Genomic DNA, 13,500 nt, shown 5'->3' on the forward strand with positions numbered 1-13,500 from the left:
TAGATTAATCAACCCTGAGACCAAAAGAGCAGTCCTTACCCAAGATCAAGTTCACAAGGCCTAGGAAACAAGGAGGAATGGAAACAGGAAACGGGCATATGACATAAGTGCTGTTATATTGTTGAGCGATGTTTTATGTTATTATATGTCCCTGGTCCACTTTAAGGACATACAATATAGATGTACATAATGACAAATAAAAAGACAAATAATAATGATCATTTTATTGAGGAATATCATAAATAATCCCCATGGGACATATGGTGATTCTATTGATAGTATCACTAAGCTAGCCAGTGGTATATATAGAATATAAAATACCGCTGATATAAAGTAAGAATACATACATAGCACAACTTTTAGACTAAAATACATGGATTGCTGACCTGCATAAATGAAAAACTTAAGATACTGACCTCTGCACAAACAATGAAGGCTGAAGATAGGGCAAACCCTTCAGCAATGCTCATTCACGAAGACAGAACTATGCCTGCTGGGTTAAAACATGTCATCAAAAAGCAGAGAGAGAGGGGGAAATAGCAAATATAGTAGTCTTCAGAGACCAATTATTAGACAACCTCACAGCAAGAGATTTGAGCCAAAGTCCAATAACTTCCAGCTCCATAAACTTGGGGTAGCAGTTATCTGCTTCTTCTGACAGGAGGGCATTGCACCCTTAAATCCATGGGAACACATCAGTTCCTTTAATCTGCTATAGACGTGTTTAATGCAAAGCCCAATTCACTTAGTGGGCTTTCCAAATCAGATACATGGTTATGGCTTGTGAAAGCAGTGGTCTACCTGGAAAGGACAAGGTTTAAAGTCCTGGTTGTCTATAGTTCGTGGCCTGGATCACCAAGGTATAGATAGAAGCTTGCTCAAAAGGCCTTACTAGGAACACAGGGTATATTCTTCTGTGTGTGGTCTACACTGGTATTATTAAGGGCTTTTTCTGAAGGGCAGGATGACGCTCTTAATTCTTCCACAAACAGAAGTGAAATGATCTTCTTTGAGGTAGCCATGCCCCCAACCCACCCCTGGACTTGAAGTTCGCCAAGGACTCCTTTAGGAGTGCCTATTGATTTGAGATGTCCATGAAACAACGCTATATGGCAGGAAGTTTTTGGTCATTTCTTTCTTCCCCTAACATAGAAACTGACTCAAGCTGAAATTAGGCTTCTTTTGACAAAGTGGTTTTGAAGTTTTACAACTAAGGGAGTGATGTGTGGATTATAAGCAATATGGAAGTTGATTGGATAACTGAATTGGAAGATTACATGATCTGAGAAAAGACGCCTGCTTTTGTTTCAGTGTTTACATTTTCAGATTTCTGATCTGACTTAATTAACCTTACCCAATAATGGACACTGCTATAGCAAACAAGAAATTTCCTATCTCTTGTTGATTACAGGAAGTAATAGATATTATAGAAACATGGCAAGCACTTCAAGTACAGCAAAATAAAAGCCATTCCAAACCCAACCTAGGTATTTCTGGGAAAGATATTTTAATAGTCAACCCAACTCATTGCCATTGAATCAATGCTGACTCATATCAATCGTAAAGGACAGAGTAGATCTGACCCTGTGAATTTCCAAGACTGTGAGTCTCCACACGAGTAGAAAACCCCTTTTTCTTCCAAGGAGTTGAGTGCTGATTTCGAACTTCTGACCTAGCGGATCCTAGCCCAACTAATAACTACTCTGCCACCAGAGTTTTTCATAATACATAGTAAGATGACTAAAATTGTTTTAAAGGTTAACAAGGAGTTTCAGGATATCTTTGTTCATTTATGGAAGACAAGGGTATGACATAGCAACAGATAGCCTTCCTAAGGTAATATTCTGTATTAAATTAATTATTTTCAGATTATCCATTGAGTGCAATGGGTGAAAAATATAGAATTCATTAATTCTGGCTTCTTGGTCTCAGAAATTTGGAACACAACAACTTACAGAGGAGTACATATTATATTTTCCTATGATATTTATGCACAAAGAGAAAAGAGAGTACTAAAAAAATTATATTGGTTCTTTTTTGAAGAATGTGAAGTCACTCATTTCACTTCCAAAGGACCTAAGATGTCAGAGTGGATATCTATTTTTAGAGAAGCTATCAACCAGACGTGTAGATAATTTCAGTACGAATCCGAATTCCATGGACAAATTTAAAGTGGAATCAGAGCTGGAAATAAAGGTTAAACTAATTACATAAAGACGATATTTAAAGTCATGAAGTTGGTTAAAATTACCCAGGAGGGGGTTCTATATTAGTAAGGTAGCCTCTCAGTGAGTACTGTGGAAATTAAATATTTATTTGTTAGGAAAGAGGACTCAGACATGACTCAGATAGAAGAACCACTGAACAAGGGGGAACCAGGAAAGTCTCTTACAAGTCAAGCAAGCAAAATGGGTTTTAGGAAAAGCTGAGACTGAAGGGATCGAATGTCACTGAGATATTAAATAATGGCCAATTAATGACTTTCAGATTTGGCAACATAGAAGTCACTTGCCACCTTGACAGAAACTGCTTCATGGTCTGGTTCTCATGAGGAACCAATTGGAAAGGAGGACACAGACTGGGAATAATCACCACTGACCACTTCTTCAAGATGTTAAATGTGAAGGAAAAGGTATTTATTTATCTAGCATCAGGGATCTTAATTTTGCTGGTGTTCATAGACTGTTAGAACAATCATGTATTTTAATCTATTGTCATACAGCGGACTAAGACCAAGATTCAGGACTTGGGGGAGCAGCAAAACTGGAATCTTAGAATAAAATAACTCTCAGATCTATAGTCTTTGATCCATGCAATTCTGACCATTTAATTTGTCTGAGTCAATTTCATACTCTTTATTGAAACTATATTTGCTTTGATGTATTCTGTAATTTTTAGAGGAAAATTGGCATTCCGTATGGGTAGCTCTGGCCTCTTATTCATTTGTCAGTCTGCGGTTGTAATGTGTTTGTTCTTCTAGTAATTACTAAGAAAGAATGTAGAATGGTGAAGCAACTATTGAAGGGTCTTCAAGCAGCGCAGAGATTGAGGCATGGACTGCTGTCAAAACAACATTGACAGGCATAATTACAAGCATGCAGAGCCTCAAATTCACATTAAAGAAAACCATCCAGTCTAGAATGCTTTCAAATTTTATGCTAAAACATCTCCTCCCTGTTGCTTTGTCTGATAAATAAATATTTCCATTGACTACAAAAATTTGTTGTTGTTGTTGTTCCAAGCTAAAAACAGGGGTGAACACAACCTGTTAGGATTTATAATAACAAATGCCAGGATCCTCCTATGTGTTTCTATGTTCAAAATATATTTGAAGCCCACCACTACAGATGAGACTTTGTCCATCATTATTAAAATATTCATCGTTATCTAAACCACCATTTAATGGTTGTGTGTCTTTGGAAGAGTTACTTAAGAAAAATTAAGTCTCAATTTCCTCATCTGTAAAATGGGAGTAACGATGGGTGTCTTATAGTGAATGCAGAGAATATTTTGCTTTTTAAAATTGTATTGAAGAAAATAAATATTTATTTTCTTTGTTTTTTAAAAAAATCATTTTATTGGGAGCTCATACAACTCTTATCACAATCTGTACATCCATCCATTGTGTCAAGCACATTTGTACATATGTTGCCACCATCATTTTCAAAACACTGTCTTTCTACTGGAGCCCTTGGTATCAGCTCCTCATATATCCCCTCCCTACCCTACCTTCCTACTCTCACAAACTCTTGATAATTTATAAATTATTATTATTTTGTCATGTTTTACACTGTCCAATGTCTCTCTTCACACACTTTTCTGTTGTCTCTCCCCCAGGGAGGACATTGTGATTACTTCTCCATTTTTCCCCTACCTTCTCCTTCCCCTGCTGATATCACTACTCTCATTACTGATCCTGAGGGCTCTATCTGTCCTGGATCCCCTGTGTGTCCAGCTCTTATTTGTATCAGTATATATCCTCTGATCTAGCCAGATTTGTAAGGTGGAATTCGGATCATGATAGTTGGTGGGGAGGGTGGCGGGGGAACGGGGAGGAAGCATTTAAGAACTAGAGGAAAGTTGTATGTTTCATCATTGCTACACTGCACCCTGACTGGCTTGTCTCCTCCCCATGACTCTTCTATAAAGGGGTGTCCAGTTGCCAGCAGAAGGTCTTTGGATCTTCACACCACAATCCCCCTCATTCAAATGATTTGGGTTTTTGTTCATCGATGCTTGTTACCTGATCCTATCAAGACCTTGTGATCATACAGGCTGGTGTGCTTCTTCCATGTGGATTTTATTGCTTCTGAGCTAGATGGTTGCTTGTTTACCTTCAAGCCTTTAAGACCCCAGATGCTATATCTTTTGATAGATGGACACCATCAGCTTTCTTCACCACATTTTCTTGCACCCACTTTGTCTTCAGCAATTGTGTCGGTGAGGTGAGCATCGTTTAATAGAACAAAGTGTTCTTGCATTGAGGAAGTACTTGAGTGGAGGTCCAATGTCCATCTGCTGCCTTAATACTAAACCTATAATTATATGCACATATCCACCATCGTTTTTTTAAACCATCACTCAAACGTAGTCTGATCTTTCCTTGTCATTCTCAGACACAGTAGAGTTGGTTTTCTCTAGACAGTTCCACTTCTCTCTCTCTTTAAGTAATTTAATACCTTAGTAGATGTTGTCCTAAAGTATTCTCAATAGCTGTGTCTTTATTTAAGAAAACAAAATAGAAAATAGCTCTCTCAAAACAAGACAAAATTGCTCTCTCTTTCAATCTATATTAAATCTCCTATTTTAGACCTTCCCAAGTTTGTGGATAACCTTGTCTATTTTAGTATCTTGAACATAATTTAATGTAATCTAATAATGTCTCATTTTATATACATACAATACTCACTGTGCCACCAATATACTTCTACAGTTCTCAAATATTTCCTGGACATTTATTGGTTTTAAATATATGCTGTGTCTCTGTATGCAAAAAAAGAAAAAAGGATAGAATTCAAATTTCTTATTTAACACGGTAGTAGGTATACTGGATTAAACACACATTTCCCCCTGGAACCTTCAATTATGTATCCTTACAGTTAAGGAACCAGAAGATTAGAAAACAAACAAACAAAACAACCCTTTTTCATCAAGTATACTTTGCAGTAGACTTTTGAGTACAAAATAAGTTCCAACAATTAGAAAGACTTGTATGACACTGGAAAAGGTACAATGACAGATATCAGAAAGTCATTTGGACTAAAGAGCAAGCAACAGGTGAGGAAGTAAGTCAACCATTTTTTAATTCACATTTCTGCTCCTGTGGCATGTTTGTATTATCGTGTATGAGAGTGAGGACAAATGAATTTCTACACCAGGGCCATTAGCTTCACGAGTACTGATGGCTCCAACAGCATGGCTTCCTTACCCATGGATTGTACCTGCATTGACGTGGTTTTTGGAATTGATTCCTGTAAACAGTCACATTAAAAACAACAACAAATGCGCTGTCATGCAATCAATGCTGACTCATAATGACCCTGTGGGTTCCCGAGACTGTAACTGTTTGTAGGAGTAGAAGCCTAGGCTTTCTCTCTCTGGTAGTTCTTACCTGCCGACCATTCAGACTGCAGCCCAGTGTGTAACCACACCACCAGAGCTCAATTTTGCAAAATCCATTCTAACCCTTTAAATCTGCTTATACATGCCAGAGCATTTCAATTTTCCTTTCGGAGTATTTTCTTCTCCCATTCTTCAGCAAATCCTTTTCTGATTCAAGCAAGAAAAATAAATTGTTCTCAACCTGCTGTGAAGGGGAATTAGTGAGTCCCTTGCTTTTGTAACTATGGATAGTTACAACCGATGACACAGAGGACTCTAATGAAGGGATTGGTGAATTTTGCCATCCTGCTGTGTTTAAAAGTGAGTTTATGTCCGAATTAGAAAGAGGAAAATAAGTGCCACCATGTGGCAGTTACATAATCTCCTGTCAACTTAAGCAAAGGGATGGAATCTAGCCTGTCAATGAGTTCATAGCCAATGATGCCTCTGGGTGAGCATGACCGTCTCATGAAGATTCTGGGAACTCCTGTCTTCCTCTCTGGAGTTGGACTACACATGCTCGCTGCTCCATATTCTGTTGACAAGATGCATGGAGCCATACCGATGGCAGATATATCCATGGAGAAGCTTCTTCCACCACTGGATCCACAAAAATTTCCACCCACAGACCTGTGACCTTCCTGTATTCAGCATCACTGAATGTTTTGCTTGAGCCTGGTATTGGACATAGGGGTTAATATAGGACTTATTAACTTGATCTTAGTGGACCAGGATGTTTTCTTAATATACAATTGTCCTTTTATATAAAGCTCTCTCTTAAACACATATAAGTGTCTCTGGTCAACCTGGACTAACACACACACACGCACACACACACACACACCAGCAGATCTCTTAAAGGATCCCTGCTTGAAAGGGAGTCAGTGGAGACATCAGAGGCAACAGCGCCACGACCACAGGACAGAGCAGAGAGGCAATGGGGAAAGAGCAAACCAGGGAAGCAGCTAGTCTTCCCAGCTCATAAATTGTTAGAGGCCAAAGAACGACGTAGCTGAGAGGCCAAGGATTAGAGAGAGACATGCCTGTCGCACAGTTGAGAAAAGGTCTCTGTGGGAAAAACCACTGTATCCTTAATTTCAGCTTCCCTGTGAGCTCTGTGTGGTCATTGCAACCAATGATCAGCGAGGTAGAGCGACATGAGAGGAACACAGAGTGTCAGATAGGGCAACGAGGAACGGAGGTAAAGGCATGTGTCAGCTCTCCCTCATAGAAATCATCTTTGGGCCGACCGACATTGAGGTGGATTCTCCTCCGTTGTATAGCCAAAAGAGATCAGACTTGACCCCAGGCCTTTTCTTCACAGCCTCACTTTCTGGTGTAAACATCCTACAGCAACGGTCATTTCTTGCCTTCCTCTTTTCAAACCACACACACTGTAGCAGCAAGGGCCATTTTTCAAACATTCCAGGTGCTCATAGAGTTTTGGATGACTGCTTATTTTACCCCTTCGGACTAAAATTACTTTTGCTCCCTTTTCCAAGTTCTCAAAAAGTCTACCCCAGGCTTTGAGCCCCAATTAATTTCTCTATCCACTGGATTTCATGTGCAAATATTACATATCTCCTATAGGCCAACACTGATCATGCTGTGTTCTGAATATTTGTTTACATACCAGGCTCAGGTCCTATCCATCTCTGCTTTCAAATACTAGGCTTTAGATCTAGACAGTTCTAGCTAGTTTTCATCATTTTAAAAAACTTGCTCCACATCACAAAATCTCTTTGAAGTTTTGTAATGACTCAAAGTGCAAAACTGCGGTTTTGTATTTGGGAATGAATTAAGCTATCTTTTGTTCTGGGCCATTTTTATGCTAGGGCATTGTCAAAATCCTAGTATATTAGTTTTAAGTTTCATTGTTTCATAGTTATCTTTAAAATGCTGACTTATAGCTAGCTCTTTAAAGTTTAACTCATTGCTTCATACAGATTGTACTATAGCTACCTAATAATAGTAAATATACCTATTAGTTTTATTTTTACAACAATCCTAGATTTTATTGACAAAGTAACTTTAATCTCTAATAGTATCCATCTTTTACAATTGTAACAAACAGTATCTATCTCTTATTATTGTCTTTTTATTTTTATTTTAAAAGTTTTTATTATTTTTTTTAACAATTGTCTTTTTAAATACATCTTGAGCATCCACCATTGGCCAATCATGATGTTCCAAGGGATTCAACAGGAAGTATAGGTTGGAGAGAGAGAGTGAAGTCAAATGAAAACCATAGTTGGCAAGTACTGTGAAAATAATGAAATATGCACAGCATGTAATATTCAGGATGGCTAACCTTGAAGTTTGAATGAAAGGTGACATCCAGAGCCCGGGTGAGTGTCCCAGCTTTTAGATTAGATTCTTCCCTTATGGTCCCAATCACAGCAACAACAAATATAGAAAATAATTCATCTATCTCTTGCTTTGTAGAACAGTGAGAGATTTCTTGTCCATTTCTGCCACATCTAATGCAAAAGTGAAGGTCACATACTGATCCAGAGGGGCAGATCTGGGGAAGGTTCTTATGAAAGATCCTCTGTCAGCTTTGGCCAAATGTCCCTTCATTCTCTCCTGTTATACACTGATCACCATACATTTTGATGTCTCAGAGGTTAGAATGGATTCTATGGATGTTTGACCTGCAGCTCAATGGGTAAGCAACCAGCCACCATGGGTCCATATTCAATTTTCTTTGCAATACCTAATTCTTTTTCAGATATTTACCTCTTTTGTCTTATCCCATATTTTTCCCTCAAAGCTACTTTATTGGGAGCTAATATACATATCAAGGACTTCTAGAGCTCAATCACACCAAACAGTATTTTGTAAATGCTAACAAAATCGATTCAAAACATTCTTTTCCTTCATGAACTCCCTGACATCAGCTCTCTTTTAGCACCACTCCACATCCCCAGCCCCGCCACCCTCCCACACCACTGCACACTCTTGTAAGTCTCATTCTCCTTTCTGTCCCTATAGATTCATCCATCCTGGGATTCATAAATCTCAAAACATGTAACAACAATTCCAGAGGGTCACCCCAATGACAAAATATGTGAGATAAATCCCAATGTGAACAAACAAAATAACTCAGAAAATGTTCAAAACCAGATCAGTTCAGGGAACCCAATATGTATGAGAGTGGGGATTCAACTGACAAGGTCTGACCCATTCAAGTCAAGTTTGTCACGTGAATCATGGGCTCCCACTGTCATCCAGAGCCTTCTGCAAACCAGAATCTCAGTTTCGGCTCTGATATTATTCCTCCTTTGGCTTCAGATTATATGGGTTACAATCCTTCAGTCACTGATGTTGGTGTGCTTCCTCCAAGTGGACTTGGTTGACATCTCACTTAGACGGCTGCTTGTTTGGAAACAAGCCTTTAAGACACAGGCATTAGTTTATCTGATAGCTGGGTACTAAGTTCTTCATCACACTTTGCTATAACTCCTTATCTGCTGTGTTTCCTTTCTGAGGGTGAGTATAGAGCAGGGCCATGAAGTAAGAACTAACTGTTCTTAAATTGGAGCTAGGATTTAGTATAAGACCAAAATCCTTTCCTGAGTCTCTGTGTGTGTGTGTTATCTACCTTTCGCTCCCTTTCAAAACTTTCTTGTTAATTTATGGTAGAAAGTTGTATGGATCATCTCCCTGGGGCATATTGATCTTTCATTAATACTGTCTTTGATCAGCCCCTGGTACTAATTTTTTAAAGCACTGTAGAGAGGGATATTGGGCCAATGTAGACTAATCATATCACAGTACCTGGATTATTCACTTGTATGAAATCAGTCCTTTTGTGGATGGACGCTATTTACACAAACAATAAGAGTTGGTTTCAGGGAAATTTTACAATAATATTCGCTGAGAATGTCAGTCCCAGGTTTCTCAGAATGATATACATATCTTAACATAGCATGAAAGACACTGATGTAGCAAGACCGTACTGTCTGCCTATCAACAGTGCAACAATCCTGGTACAGCGCTCTTCTTCTTCCGCAGACACCATGCATTTCCAGTCTTAGGTCTTCAGGTTACAAGTGTGGCCAAGGTAGAGTCCAGTTCACCCAGCAGATGTTCTATATCGGATCTCACTGAATTCTTCTCATCTTTAAAATTAGGATGATAAATTAATAAATTAGTAAAACTGAATAGCTAAAACATATAGTAGAACACCATAGCTAAGAAATTAGAGCTGATGCAGAGTGCCCCATTCAGTATTCTGAATTAGGACCCCAAATCACCCCAGGAACAGGCTTACAAACCAAGACACCAAGAAAGCAATTTTTGGGGGGTGAGGGGGCTGAGAGGGGCTTGGGGGAGGCTTAGCTGTGTTATGAATGTCTCATTCATATTCTCTATATCTCAATTTCCTATCTAGATTGTGATCCCATTGAATTCTGAGCACATTTTTGACAAACAATAAGGAAAGTGGAATCATAAGTGTTGCTAATAACCTTTTTTCTACCTACATTTAAGCACCGTTGAACTGTTTGGCATTATGCTACAGAGAGATGTGTGGTCTTTGATCAGTGTTTATATCTATACAGATAACTCCATTGTGATTCTCCACAATGGAAAGCTTTCCCAAGGCTTTATACGTTTATACAAAAGCACAGCTTTGTGCACTCTGCATTAATCACTTCAGCAAACATGTAGCCAAGATGGGCTTTGAATTGGTGACCCTTGGAGCCAAGTCACCTTGCTTAGCACATCAGAAGGCAAATAACTAATTATGTGTGGGCACTAAAGAACAACTGTTATTATTTAGTGCACCAGAGATATAATACACTAGGGATATAATAATACCCCTTGGTTGTAGTTTTGATAGCAATAACTGCTTCCATTTTCTAGTGATCTCCAAAGATATTGTTTTAACACACTGTATACCCCCAGGCACTTGCCTGGGCCAGCCACTGATGTATGGTGAAACATTAGTTCTTGTAATAATTAACATAAAATGAAAAACTGTGTCATATTTTAAGAATCATTATTGGAGAAAGATGAAACTCTGCTCTCGAAAGATTTAAAATCTCAGAAATGATTAAAGAGTTAAGCAAAGTTCTATGACAATAACAAGAAGAGGTGATTTATTTTAACTTAATCAGAAACATTATATTATGTCATACCTGTGCTCTTTTACATATTGTGAATCTTATTTTTAATGTAGCTCTATAAAGTATGGTAGTAATGTTCCTGTTGTTTGAATTTTGGGTAAATATGAGAAAAACCACAAAATGTAGTACTGGTGTGTTTGTGTGTGTGTGTGTGTGTGTGTAAGAGAGTGATTCATTCATTTACTGGAGTAAATTTTATATCTATAGCTATATAGATTTAATGTATAAATTGAATTGTTAGTATATTAATAACTAACTTTCCCCCACATTTTTCTCAATTGATTTAGAAATATATGTTAAACTTTGAAATTATGAATAGAAATAACTCATATAACCAGCAATCGTAATGTATATTTACATACATTTTTTTAGATTACAAAACACATTCATAATCCAAATTTTAAGATGATAAAAATCAAGGAAGATAGTAAAATTCTCGTGCCTAAATTCTCGTGCTACGTTCTGTACAGGTAGCCTTTTTCTTTGAATAGTTTTTGTCATTGATGGAAAATAATCCATTCCATAACTCCTATAAAGTAAACTGCTTTTGAAAATTTGAAGAATTGTCATTTTGTATGTCCAGTTAAAAGTAAAATGAAATTTGACATCAGGAAGTGAGGAGCAGTCGATTAATGCTGCTGAAAATTTGTTTGTTCCTAGATATAAGGACAGTAAATATAACCAATGGTAACACTACACTGCATTTAAGCAGATTATAAACCAATCACTCCTTAGAATCATGTAATGAGCCCTAGTTATACAATGGCTAAAACACTTGCCTACTAACTGAAAGGTGGATGGTTTGAATCCTCCAGTGACTATAGTGGCCGTCTTCTGTAATTATTATGGCTTTGGAAACCCCATGGGGAGGGCCAACTATATCCTATAGATCACCATGTGTTGGAAGAAAAATTGACATCAATGAGTTGTTTTGTTTTGTTTCTAATTGTTTGCAGAAAGTGGTGGTGATGGTTTAGAATGGCCATAAGGACATGTTATTTCATTTGGTTGCTCTACAATTCCTAGTATATCTCAGAATATTATAATTTTATTATCAAAAGCTATCCAATATATTTTAACTTCTTTTGGCAGTTGAAAAACAAGGAACAAGTCAGACTAATTGTAGATTGAAAGCTACTGAAATTTCCTCCTTAATGTCCTGGGTGGGGGGGAGGACAAAGACATTATATGTTATTCATTTTTATCCATTACCCATTCAAAACTATAGATAGATAGATAGATAGATAGATAGATAGATAGATAGATAGATAGATAGAACACCTTTAACTTGCCAAAGGAGTTCTGGTGGCATGGTAGCCTCCCGGTGAGCAGTTTGAAACCCCATCGTCTAGGGAAACAAGGCTTTCAATCACAGTATTGAAAGCCACAGGGAAAGTTCCACTCTGTCCTGTAGTATTGTGATGGGTTGGAATTGACCTAAAGGCAGTCGATTGGGTTTTGGTGTTTCTACCTGCCCGGGACTATGCTAGGTGCCAGATATGATAAGGAACAAGACTTGTGACATCTGTTCTCATGAACAACTGTGAAAGATTTAGCCAATAAACAAATTCTTACAAATCATGTATTTCAGAGAGAAACATTTCTGTGAAATAAATTAATGCAGTTTTATGTGTGAGTAGGAATAAAGTCAGTTTCTATCAGACACATGCTGTCCACTGTGAAATTCCCACACAACTAACTCTAAGGAAATTGAAAGTCAGCTATCTGTCCAACTGACTCAAAAATTCTCTATTTTTGCCCATCCCAATGAAAAGATAGCCAAGAAAACATGAAAATTATCCAACAAAAGCAATACTACCACACACAATAAAACTTTGCTGAATAAAATTCAAAAACTGCTGCAGCAGCATGATGACAAGAAACTGCCAGAAAATCAATTGAACTTCAGAAGAAAATGTGGAAGAAGAGATATCATTGCTGATGTCAGGTGGATCTTACTGAGAGCAGAGAACAATAGAGTCATGTTGACTGCTATTTTATTGATCATGCAAAACCATCATAAGAAACTCTGGATCACACTGTAAAGAATGGGAACGCCATAGCACTTAATTGTGTCAGGCAGAATCTGTGCATGGAGCAAGTCAGTCATGCCAACAGAACCAGGGGACATGGAACTGTTTAAAATCAGCAGCTAATGTGTGCCAGAGGGTTGTGTTCTTGCACTCTGCTGATTCCGTATATCTGATAACTAAAGAATCCAAGATACTGGATTATTTGAAGAACAAAGCATCAGGATTGAAGGGAGTTTCCTTAACAGCCTGCCATATGTAGATGGTCACTGTCGAGTAAGTGTTGGACTGCTAACTACAAGGTTCATGGTTCAAGCCCACCAACCACCTTGTAGGAGAAAGGTAGAGTTATTAGTTCTGTAAATATCTACAGTCATGGAACCCTTAAAGTTGTTATGGAACAGAATCTACTGAATGGCGGTGGCTTTGGTTATTTGATCCTATGCAGAAGACACACATTATTTACTGGAAGGGAAGAGTGCTTGAAACACTAATGAAGATAGAATATTAAAGTCTTCAGTATGATTATAAATCAATATAAGGAAACCAAGTCCTCACATATGGGCAATAAAGATCACAATAAACAGAAGGAATTGAAGTTATCAAGGATTTCCTTTTATTTGGATTCACAATCAACACTCATGGAAGCAGCAGCCAACAAATTAGATGATGCACTGCATTGAGGAAATCTGCAAAAGAGCTCTATTTTTCATGCGTAGACACTCATTGATTGTTAG

The sequence above is a fragment of the Tenrec ecaudatus genome, chromosome 2 (genome assembly GCF_050624435.1).
Source record: "Tenrec ecaudatus isolate mTenEca1 chromosome 2, mTenEca1.hap1, whole genome shotgun sequence".
In the NCBI taxonomy this organism is placed as follows: Eukaryota; Metazoa; Chordata; class Mammalia; order Afrosoricida; family Tenrecidae; genus Tenrec; species Tenrec ecaudatus.